Consider the following 10,108-nt stretch of genomic DNA (forward strand, 5'->3'; position numbering starts at 1 on the left):
CCATGCCCAGCTAATTTTTGTATTTTTAGTAGAGATGGGGTTTCACCATGTTGGCCACAATGGTCTCAATCTCTTGTCCTCATGATCTGCCAGCCTCGGCCCCTCAAAGCGCTGGGATTACAGGCATGAGCCACCGCGCCCAGCCAACTCTTCCTCTTTCATCTTAGCTCAAGTATCACCTTCTTGCTGAAGTCTTCTCTGACCACTCTCTCCAGACAGAATGAAATATTCACTTCTCTCTGTCTCCACAACTTGGATAATTATATGAACACAGCCTCCTGTGACTGTCTCTCCCAGGAACCACAGAACCTTGCCTGATCCTCAGGCCTCAGTACTGCTCATGTTTGGTTTTCAGACACATTTGTTGTTGAATGAGTGATTAGCTATGCTGTACCTATCTAGCCATTGAGATATCAAGGAAATGTTTTACTGCCATGGTCAGTCAGGTTGTGCATCATACCACTGCAGGAACCACCACTGACATAGATTAAAATAGCAATGGAGCCCCCAGATTGCAGGGTACGCAGCAGTATAGGTGGAGGACCTGCCCATAGTCCATCCTGGCCTTGGATGACATGGTCCTTCCTCATAATTATATCCAGTTACGGTTGCCTTCTACTGAGTGTCACCCAATCCAGAGCTGAGTGAAAGGAACATCTGTTATTCCACAATAAATCTATTCAGTACAGAGCCTCTTCTTCCTCATAATCTTTCTCTCCCTCTGTCTTTTGGTTCTAGGCCTTAGTTTCTGACAGCCCCTACAAAGGTATCTATAAGTTCTTTTCAACTATGATTCCAGGGGTGGAGCTTACCAAACTATTTTCCATGCCACATGTCCCTCCTGCCTTCCTTCTTACCCAATCCTGAAGCTGAAAGCCATGCCCTTCCCACCCTCAGCATCCTCAGTTCAATCCTTCTTTCTAGGAGTTGGGCCAACAGTTGGTGGTCTGCACTAATCAGGTTGTCCAGGTGTCCTGGGTTTTTGTTTTTGTTTTTTTCCCTGAAGCCTGTATGCTTTGAAGTAGTTCCTTATACTCTATCTACCCCCAAGCTAGGTAAGACTATCCTGGCAGCCAATCTGCTATTGACCCAGAGTCACCTGACCTTTCTTGGCTATCTTCAGGTGAGGACAGTGATTGCTCTGTACTCCTTCATCTCCACCCAGCCCCACCTCTGTTGATTGAATTATCATATGATCTACAGCCTAAGAATAGTCCCACGGGTGCCAGAGAAGTGGGCCTAACCTACCTTCCACAGGTTCTCCACGCTGCCCTGAGTGAAGCCCTTGTGAATCAGAGGGGCAGGGGTCTTGGAGCTTAGAAAAGGATCAGACAATACGAGGAAGTCCAGTTTTCCAGTGGAGAAAAATGAACTTACAAAATTTAAAAACTTACAAAATAAGTTTGCAACTCTCTGTGGAGTTTGTCATTTTTCCCAACATGGGGAGAGTCTGTGTCTGTTATTTCCTCTCCTATTGTGCCTAGAACAGGGTGCATTACTAAATACCAATGGCTGAAGTGTAGGTCTAATATGGCCATCACTGCTCTTAACCCCTCCCTCTGGTAGCGGTAACTACTGCAATGAGTTACTCCTTCATTTCATTGGATTATGGGGGCTGCCTGCCTGGCCATTGGTCTCGGCATGTGACCTAAGTCAGGTAATCAAATAACCCATCCCCCTAGCCATAGGAACTTGCCAGGAGAAGGGGGGCATGTGACCCACACAGACGAATTAGGGGTTTTCCCTGGAATTTTATACATGGGCTCCAGGAAAGAGAAATACCTTTCTTCCTCTGGAGTTTCCAACTAGCTTCCATAGTTTGGGACCAGACCTCCCTCCCACTCTTCCTCTCTTTTGCCTCTGGAATGTATGAGGTCCTACACTGAGAGAAGCAGACTTGGAGATGAGAAGAGAAAATGATGACAAAAAAGACTTGGAGAGAAAAGGAGAGAAAGAATAGTGGAGGGAAGAGAGAAGCCCTCCAGGATCCAGCATATTTTTTAATAATTGAGACAGAGTCTCTCTGTCACCCAGTCTGGAGTACAGTGAGGCAGTTTCAGCTCACTGCAGCCTCAATCTCCCAGGCTCAAGCAATCCTCCTACCTCAGCCTCCTGAATAGCTGGGACTACAGGTTTGTGCCACTGTGCCTGGCCATTTTATCTTATTTATTTTGATCCCTGAACTTTTATTGGCCTCCTGCTCCCCCAAGAGCACCCAGTTTCTGCTGGCTTAATGTCTCAGAACTTTGTGTCATTGGTCTCAGACACCACTTTGCCATTCAGTACCTGGCAGGTGGTGGTCTTGTTTTTTATTTTTAAATATACATTTTATTGCATTTTAGGTTTTGGGGTACATGTGAAGAACATGCAAGATTGTTGCATAGGTACACACATAGCAATGTGGTTTGCTGCCTTCCTCCTCATCATATATATCTGGCATTTCTCCCCATGTTATACCTCCCCAAATCCCCACTCCCCACTGTCCCTCCCCTAGCTCCCTGCCACAGACTCCAGTGTGTGATGCTCCCCTCCCTGTGTTCATGTGTTCTCATTGTTCAACATCCACCTATGAGTGAGAACATCCAGTGTTTGATTTTCTGTTCTTGTTTCAGTTTGCATAGAATGATGGTTTCCAGGTTCATCCATATCCCTACAAAGGATACAAACTCATCACTTTTTTATGGCTGCATAGTATTCCATGGTGTACATGTGCCACATTTTCCGTGTCCAGTCTATCACTGATGGGCATTTGGGTTGGTTGCAGGTCTTTGCTATTGTAAACAGCGCTGCAATGAACATTCGTGTGCATGTGTCCTTATAATAGAATGCTTTATAATTGACACCCTATCGTCAAAATTGAAAGAGAGGAGCAAGATAAAAACAAACAAACAAACAAACAAACAAACAAAAAACCTCCAAACCTAGCAGAAGACAAGAAATAACTAAGATCAGAGCAGAACTGAACTGAAGGTGATACAGACACAAAAAAGCCTTCAAAAAATCAAGAAATCCAGGAGCTGATTTTTTGAAAAGATCAACAAAATAGACAGACTGCTAGCCAGATTAATAAAAAAGAAAAGAGAGAAAATCAAATAGAAGCAATAAAAAACAATAAAGGGGATATCACCACAGATTCCACAGAAATACAAATCGCCATCAGAGATTACTACAAACAACTCTATGCACATAAACCAGTAAATCTGGAAGAAATGGATAAATCCCTGGACACTTGCATCCTCCCAAGCCTAAACCAGGGAGAAGTCGAAACCCTGAATAGACCAATAACAAGGGCTGAAGTTGAGGTAGCAATTAATAGCCTGCCAACCAAAAAAAGCCCAGGTCCAGACAGGTTCAGAGCCAAATTCTTCCAGACATACAAAGGAGCTGGTACCATTCCTTCTGAAACTATTCCAAACAATACAAAAAGAGGGAATCCTTCCCAAATCATTTTATGAGACCAACATCATCCTAATACCAAAACCAGGCAGAGACTCAACAAGAAAAGGAAACTTCAGGCCAATATCCACGGTGAACATAGATGCTAAAATCTTCAATAAAATTCTGGCAAACCGATTGCAACAGCACATCAAAAAGCTTATCCATCATGATCAAGTAGGCTTCATCCATGGGATGCAAGGCTGGTTCAACATACGCAAGTCTATAAACCTAATTCACCACATAAACAGAACCAAAGACAAAAACCACATGATTATCTCAACTGATGCAGAGAAGGCCTCTGACAAAAATTCAACAGCCCTTTATGCTAAAAACTCTCAACAAACTAGGTATTGACAGAACATATCTCAAAATAATAAAAGCTATTTATGACAAATCCACAGCCAATATCATACTGAATGGGCAAAAACTGGAAGCATTCTCTTTGAAATCTGGTACTAGACAAGGATGCCCTCTCTCACCATTCCTATTTAACATAGTATTGGAAGTTCTAGCCAAAGCAATCAGGCAAGAAAAAGAAATAAAGGGTATTCAATTAGGAAAGGAAGAAGTCAAATTGTCTCTATTTGCAGATGACATGATTGTCTATTTAGAAGACCCCATCATCTCAGCCCAAACTCTCCTGAAACTGATAAGCAACTTCAGCAAAGTCTCAGGTGGTGGTCTTTTGGATGGTTTGTATGGAGTTGCTGCTGTCCAAGGCATCACCAAGATTGAAGTCCTCGCCATCTTCCAGCAGGTGGCGGTAGGTGGTAATCTCAGCCTCCAGCTTGACCTTGATGTTCAGCAGGGCCTCCTACTCCTCAGCCTGGCACTGCCCCTCTGCTGGAGTCTGTGCCAGCTCCGACTCCACGTGCAGCAGGATCCCATTGAGATACTCTATCTGCAGGGCAAAGCGGGCCTCCACTTTCCTCAGGTTGTTCTCCAAGCTGGTCTTCAGATTTCTCATGAAGTCCAGGTCAATCTCCAAGGACTGGACTGGACATCCCAACTCCATGAGCGTCATCTCAGCAGCTACAACCTTGGAGGACTGCAAGGTGACCACTGTGGTGCTCTCCTCACTCTGCTGAGACCACTACTTGTCTAGCTCCTATCAGTTCTTCCGAACTAGCTCGTCATATTGGGCCTAGACATCTGCTGTGATCTTGGTGAGGTCCTGAGATTTGCGGGCATCCAGCTCCATAGTCAATCCAGAGCTGGCAATCTGGGCTTGTAGGCCTTTTACTTTCTCTTCATGATTCTTCTTCATGAAGAGCAGCTCCTCCTTGAGAGTCTCAATCTCTGTCTCCAGCTGCAGCTGAGTGACACTGGTGTCATCCATGACCTTGTGGAGCCCATGGATGTTGCTCTCCACAGACTGGTGCATGGCCAGCTCTGTCTCATACTTGACTCTAAAGTCATCAGCAGCAAGACAGGCATTGTCAATCTGCAGGACGACATGAGCACTGTCCACAGTATTTTCAAAGATCTGTGCCCTCAGGTCCTTGATGGTCTTGAAGTAGTGGCTCCAGTGTCTGACCTGGGGTCCCTTCTTCTCCAGGTGCTCCCGGATTTTGCTCTCCACCTTCTGGTTCTTGGTCTCCAGGCTCCCCACTCTGTCCAGGTAGGAGGCCAGGTGGTCGTTCAGGCTTTGCATGGTCTCCTTCTTGTTCTGGATGCCTCCCATTAATGCCAGATCCCCTGGCCATCCCCACAGCCAGGCCACTGGACCCCATGGTGCTCTGGAAGCTGGTGAAGCAGGACATGGAGATCCAGGAACCAGAGCCCCAGTGCCTGCATAGACACTGGCTGCACTACTGACCAGCCTGACACCATCACTGGACACCTGGACAGAGCTCAGAGTCTGGCAGTTTGTGGTGAAGGTGGGGTGTCTCATACTGTCCAGGGAGGAGAGCAAGAGGAGAGGACTCGGGCTTTGCCCTTATTTTATTTTTTGTAGGGACAGGGTCTTCCTATGTTGCCCAGGCTGGTCTTGAACTTCTGGGCTCAAGTGATCCTCCTGCCTCGGCCTCCCAAAGTGCTCAGGTTGCAGGTATGAGTTGCCAGACCCTTCCCCTGCACGTTCTTGTGATCAGTTACCTGCTTACCTCTTCTCAGCCTTCAGCTACTGTCTCCACCTCTTTTTATGCCTTTAGCTTTAACTCCTGCCACCAAGCACATAAGTCCCCAGATTTGGGGGTCTGTGAGGGAATCTGAATGGCTCAGAGAGTCACACTTGTCCCAATTAGGCCCAACTTTTGTCCAGCGCCACCTCATGTGTTGGTGATCAGTATATAGATTGGCTGTCTTTAGATGACAGACCAATTCCCTATGACCAGGGAGATGGGAGTCAAAAGGCACCATGGGTCAGCGAAGGAGAAGAACCCCCTGAAAGGAGGCTGAGGCACAGCAGACAACTGGCACTGTGCCCACCCAGGTCCACCAGCCATCCAGAATTGGAATCTTTAATATTTAATATTTATTAATAGGTAGAAAATACAGAGTTGATTGTTTGTAACTAACTCACACAGAATCCCAAAAATTAAATAAAAGGGAATGAGACATGGGAGGCAAAAAGCAATTTCCTCAAAAAATTCAATTTGTTTTGTTCTCTGTGTCTGATTTCCTTTGGGCTGGCCCTGCTTTCCTTAAGATCTCCAAAGCCCCAGACTTGGCTTGCATCTGGAACCAAGGCGAGACAGGAGCCATTTCTCCAGCCCAGGCCCAAGCCCAAGCCCTGCCAATAACAGAGAAGCTGGCTTAACAGTGGGGTCTCCCAGGATACATTAACCACCACCCTCAGTGTGCAAGATTATCAGCCGTGAGCTTAATTCCTCATAAAATATCACTTAGGCCAGAGCAGGTTAGCTAAATATGCGGTCCTAAGAATTAAACAGAGCTTAACTTTTAGTTCCAACGAAGAAGGGGAAGGCAGGGCTGCAGGGGTATAATTTTGCAGGGGCCTTCAGGGCTGCTCCTGGGCTGGCTGCTAAGTCACTTGAGGGCAACATCATTGCAATGACAGGGTTAGTTTTCTCATCTCCTGCTGTCCGTCCCTCCCGCAACTAACCATGCACGAACGTTCCTTCAGTGCAGGTGGTCATCAGTGGAAATCTAAGGGTTCTCTTCCTCCTTCCCTAGGGACAAAACCCAGCCTCCAATCTCTATAGACTTTAGTGAAAGATGCCAGGAATGTAAAGTATGGTGAACATGCCTTGTCAGAGGTCAAACATCAATGTATGTATGGCATTGGTAATGCATATTTTAATTTAATCACTAAAGGAAATACAATATTCACTACTTTCCCACATATAACCTCTGATCTAGCTATGCTGGTTTCCTCAACATTCTTTGAACACAGCTGACACCACTCCCACTCAGGACCTCTGAACTGGCTGTTTCCTCTGCTTGGAATGCTTTTTTCCTAGGTAACTCTGTGGCATGCTCCCTTCCTTCCTTTGGGTCTTTATACAAATGCCACCTTTTCTGTGACGTTCTCTCTGGTTGCTTCATCCAAAGGTACAGCCAGTCCAAATTGCTGCTCTTCTTCCTTGCTCTGCTTTTTCCCATTAGCCTTGATTATTATTTACATTTCATATGTTTTACTATTTAACTTATTTGATCTGTTTCCCCTTATATAATGTAAGCTTCATGAAGTCAGGGATTTTTTTCTTTTTTCTTTTAACATTTAAGTTCAGAGGGACAAGTACAGGTTCGTTACATAAGTAAACTTATGTCATGGGGGTTGGTACAGATTATTTCATCACTCAGGTATTAAGCCTAGTACCCAGTAGTTGTTTCTCTTGATCCTCTCCCTTCTCCCACCCACTACTCTCTAAAAGGCCCCAGTGTGTGTTGCTACCCCCATGTGTCCATGTATTATCATTTAGCTTCTACTTATAAGTGGGAATATGTGGTATTTGGTTTTCTGTTCCTGTGTTATTTGCTGAGGATAATGGCTTCCAGCTCCATTCATGTCTCTGCAAAGGACATGAGCTCATTCTTTTTTTTATGGCTGCATGGTATTCCATGGTGTATATGTATCACATTTTCTTTATTTTTCTTTATCTAGTCTATCATTCATGGGTATTTAGGTTGATTCCATGTCTTTAATATTGTGAATACTGCTGCAATGAACATATGCATACAGGTGCCTTTATAATAGAATAATTTATATTCCTTTGGGTATATACCCACTAATAGGATTGCTGGGTTGAATGGTAGTTCTGCTTTTAGCTCTTTGAGGAATCGCCACACTGTCTTCCACAATAGCTGAACTAATTTACACTCCCACCAACACTGTAGAAGCATTCCTTTTCCCCCACAATCTCACCAGCATGTTATTTTTTGACCTTTTAATAGCTATTCTGACTGGTGTGAGGTGGTATCTCATTGTGGCTATTATTTGCATTTCTCTAATGATCATTGATGATGAGCTTTTATTCACATGCTTGCTGGCTACATGTATGAGATCAGAGATTCGCATCTATTTCATTCACTGCCTCATCTCCAGCAATGAGAACAGTGCGTGACCTATAACAGATGCTCAGCAAACATTTGTTGTGTTAACGAGTGTGTCAGAATGAGCCCATATTTGGGATTAGATATGGGTTCAGATGTGTCCGCAGCCAATTATGAACAGTAGGACCCAGGTACATGACTTCACCTCTCAGTCTCACAGTCTCAATTTTCTTATCTGAAAGTTGGATGTGACATCTATTTCATAAGGCCCTGGGAAATGTCAACAAGGTAATGCATATAAACGGTTGAACACATTGTCTGGCTAGGAAATAAGTACCTGACAAGTTATTTTACTATTGCAAGAAGAGTAAATGATTGCTACTTCTGAGGAGCTTGAGAACATTTCAACAGAAACACAAAGAAAAATAAAAAACATCCAAATCTGCCTGGATTGGGAAAGGGGGCAAATGTATCTCATGCACGAGGAGAACTTGACATGTAAACATCTGTGTATGTGTGCGTGCGTGCCCATGTGCACATGCTCAGGCACCTCCCATGTATACAGAAGTCAGACTTCATGGTTTTTCATTCCCATGGCAGTTTTTCCAAGTTTTATATTGTATTTCTGTATGTCCACAAGTGTTGTGAACACCACACACTTGCACAAGCATGCACACACACGTGTGCATACGTGAGCACATGTGCACATGTGAGCACATGTGCACACATGTTCCTCGACCCCAACCCCTACCTCTAGGGGTGATGCTTTCTGGTACGGCAGCTACTTCAGTATTTCTGGCGTGCAGGATTTATGCCCCTACAGCCATGTTGCACTGGAGTTCCTTGCTAGACACTGTGCCTGCTCCAAGCATGGCCCTCTCTTCCTCTCCCCCAACCCTCTTGCTAGCTCAGACTGCACCTTCTAAGTCCTTTTATGAAAAGACTCCTCCCTTCATACCCGGAAACCTCTAGCTGTCTGACTGCAAAGAAGAGTGAGGGCACTGGGTAAACAAATACCACTCCCGGCCCCAGGTGTCTCTGAGAGAAGCCACAACACTGAGCCAGAGTTGAAAATGGAAATGGCTTTCTGGAAGACTTTCCTACGTGGCAAGGCATGCTGAGGTCTAGACCAGGAGGCAGCTTCCAAGGTGGAACCAGCACCTGCTGAAAACGGTGTGGTTAGGCTGTTCCCAGCTGCTCCGTACTACCCCATCTGCCCTCCCTGCCATAGTGAAAGTAGAGTCCTGGTAAGAGCACCAACTTTAGAATCAGATGGTTTGTAGATTAGAATCTCAGCTCCAATACTTGATCGCTATAAGAAGTTCAGCTAATTTCTTGTTCTCTCTGAACCATAGTTTCATCACCTGTTGAATTATCTGAACTCCTTAGAATTACTGGAAGGATTTAAGTCAGACTTGCCATATATTGCTGCTCAGGTTGTGCCCTGCTCAGTTCCAGGAAGCCATCATTGATATGGGCTACAAAATCAATGACAGCCCTTGGATTGCACAGGACACAACCTGTACCAACTTATGTGATAATACAGGTATGAAATAACACGTTAAAAGCACCTGGCACAAGGCCTGGCACCTAGTAGGTGCTAAATAAATGGTAGTCAAAAAATAGTTTTATTAGTCATGACTTTAATTCACAGAAGGGCACCCATTGGCTGGGTGTGGTGACTCATGCATGTGATCCCAGCACTTTGGGAGGCTGAGGCAAGTGGATCACTTGAAGCCAGGAGTCTGAGACCAGCCTGGCCAATGTGGCAAAACCCTGTATCTACTAAAGATACTATATATTTATATATATATGTGTGTGTGTATATATATATATAAATACACACACATATTATGTATATTACATATATGTGTATATTATATATGTAATATGTATATATACATATATTTATATGTAAGCATGTGTGTATATACGTATATATACGTGTGTGTATACACACACACATATAGGCATGGTGGCACATGCCTATAATCCCAGCTACTCAGGAGGCTAAGGCATGAGGCTCACTTGAATGCAGGAAGCGGAGCTTGCAGTGAGCCGAGATTGTGTCACTGCACTGCATCATGGGCACTGGGCAACAGAGCGAGACTCTGTATCCCAAAAAAAAAAAAAGGGCACCCATGTAGCCTTCACTGTCTGCTGACATAATGGTTGAGGGTAGGCAGTTGTAGGCATGGTAATATGTAAAGCA

At 44.7% G+C, this 10,108-nt stretch overlaps 1 pseudogene; it reads right to left on the bottom strand.

The window, feature by feature from the left end:
- Positions 1-4,252: 4,252 nt before the first annotated feature.
- Positions 4,253-5,092, bottom strand: LOC120364555 (keratin, type I cytoskeletal 18 pseudogene; annotated as a pseudogene).
- Positions 5,093-10,108: the final 5,016 nt, after the last annotated feature.

This window comes from Saimiri boliviensis, chromosome 6 (assembly GCF_048565385.1).
Source record: "Saimiri boliviensis isolate mSaiBol1 chromosome 6, mSaiBol1.pri, whole genome shotgun sequence".
Lineage (NCBI taxonomy): Eukaryota > Metazoa > Chordata > Mammalia > Primates > Cebidae > Saimiri > Saimiri boliviensis.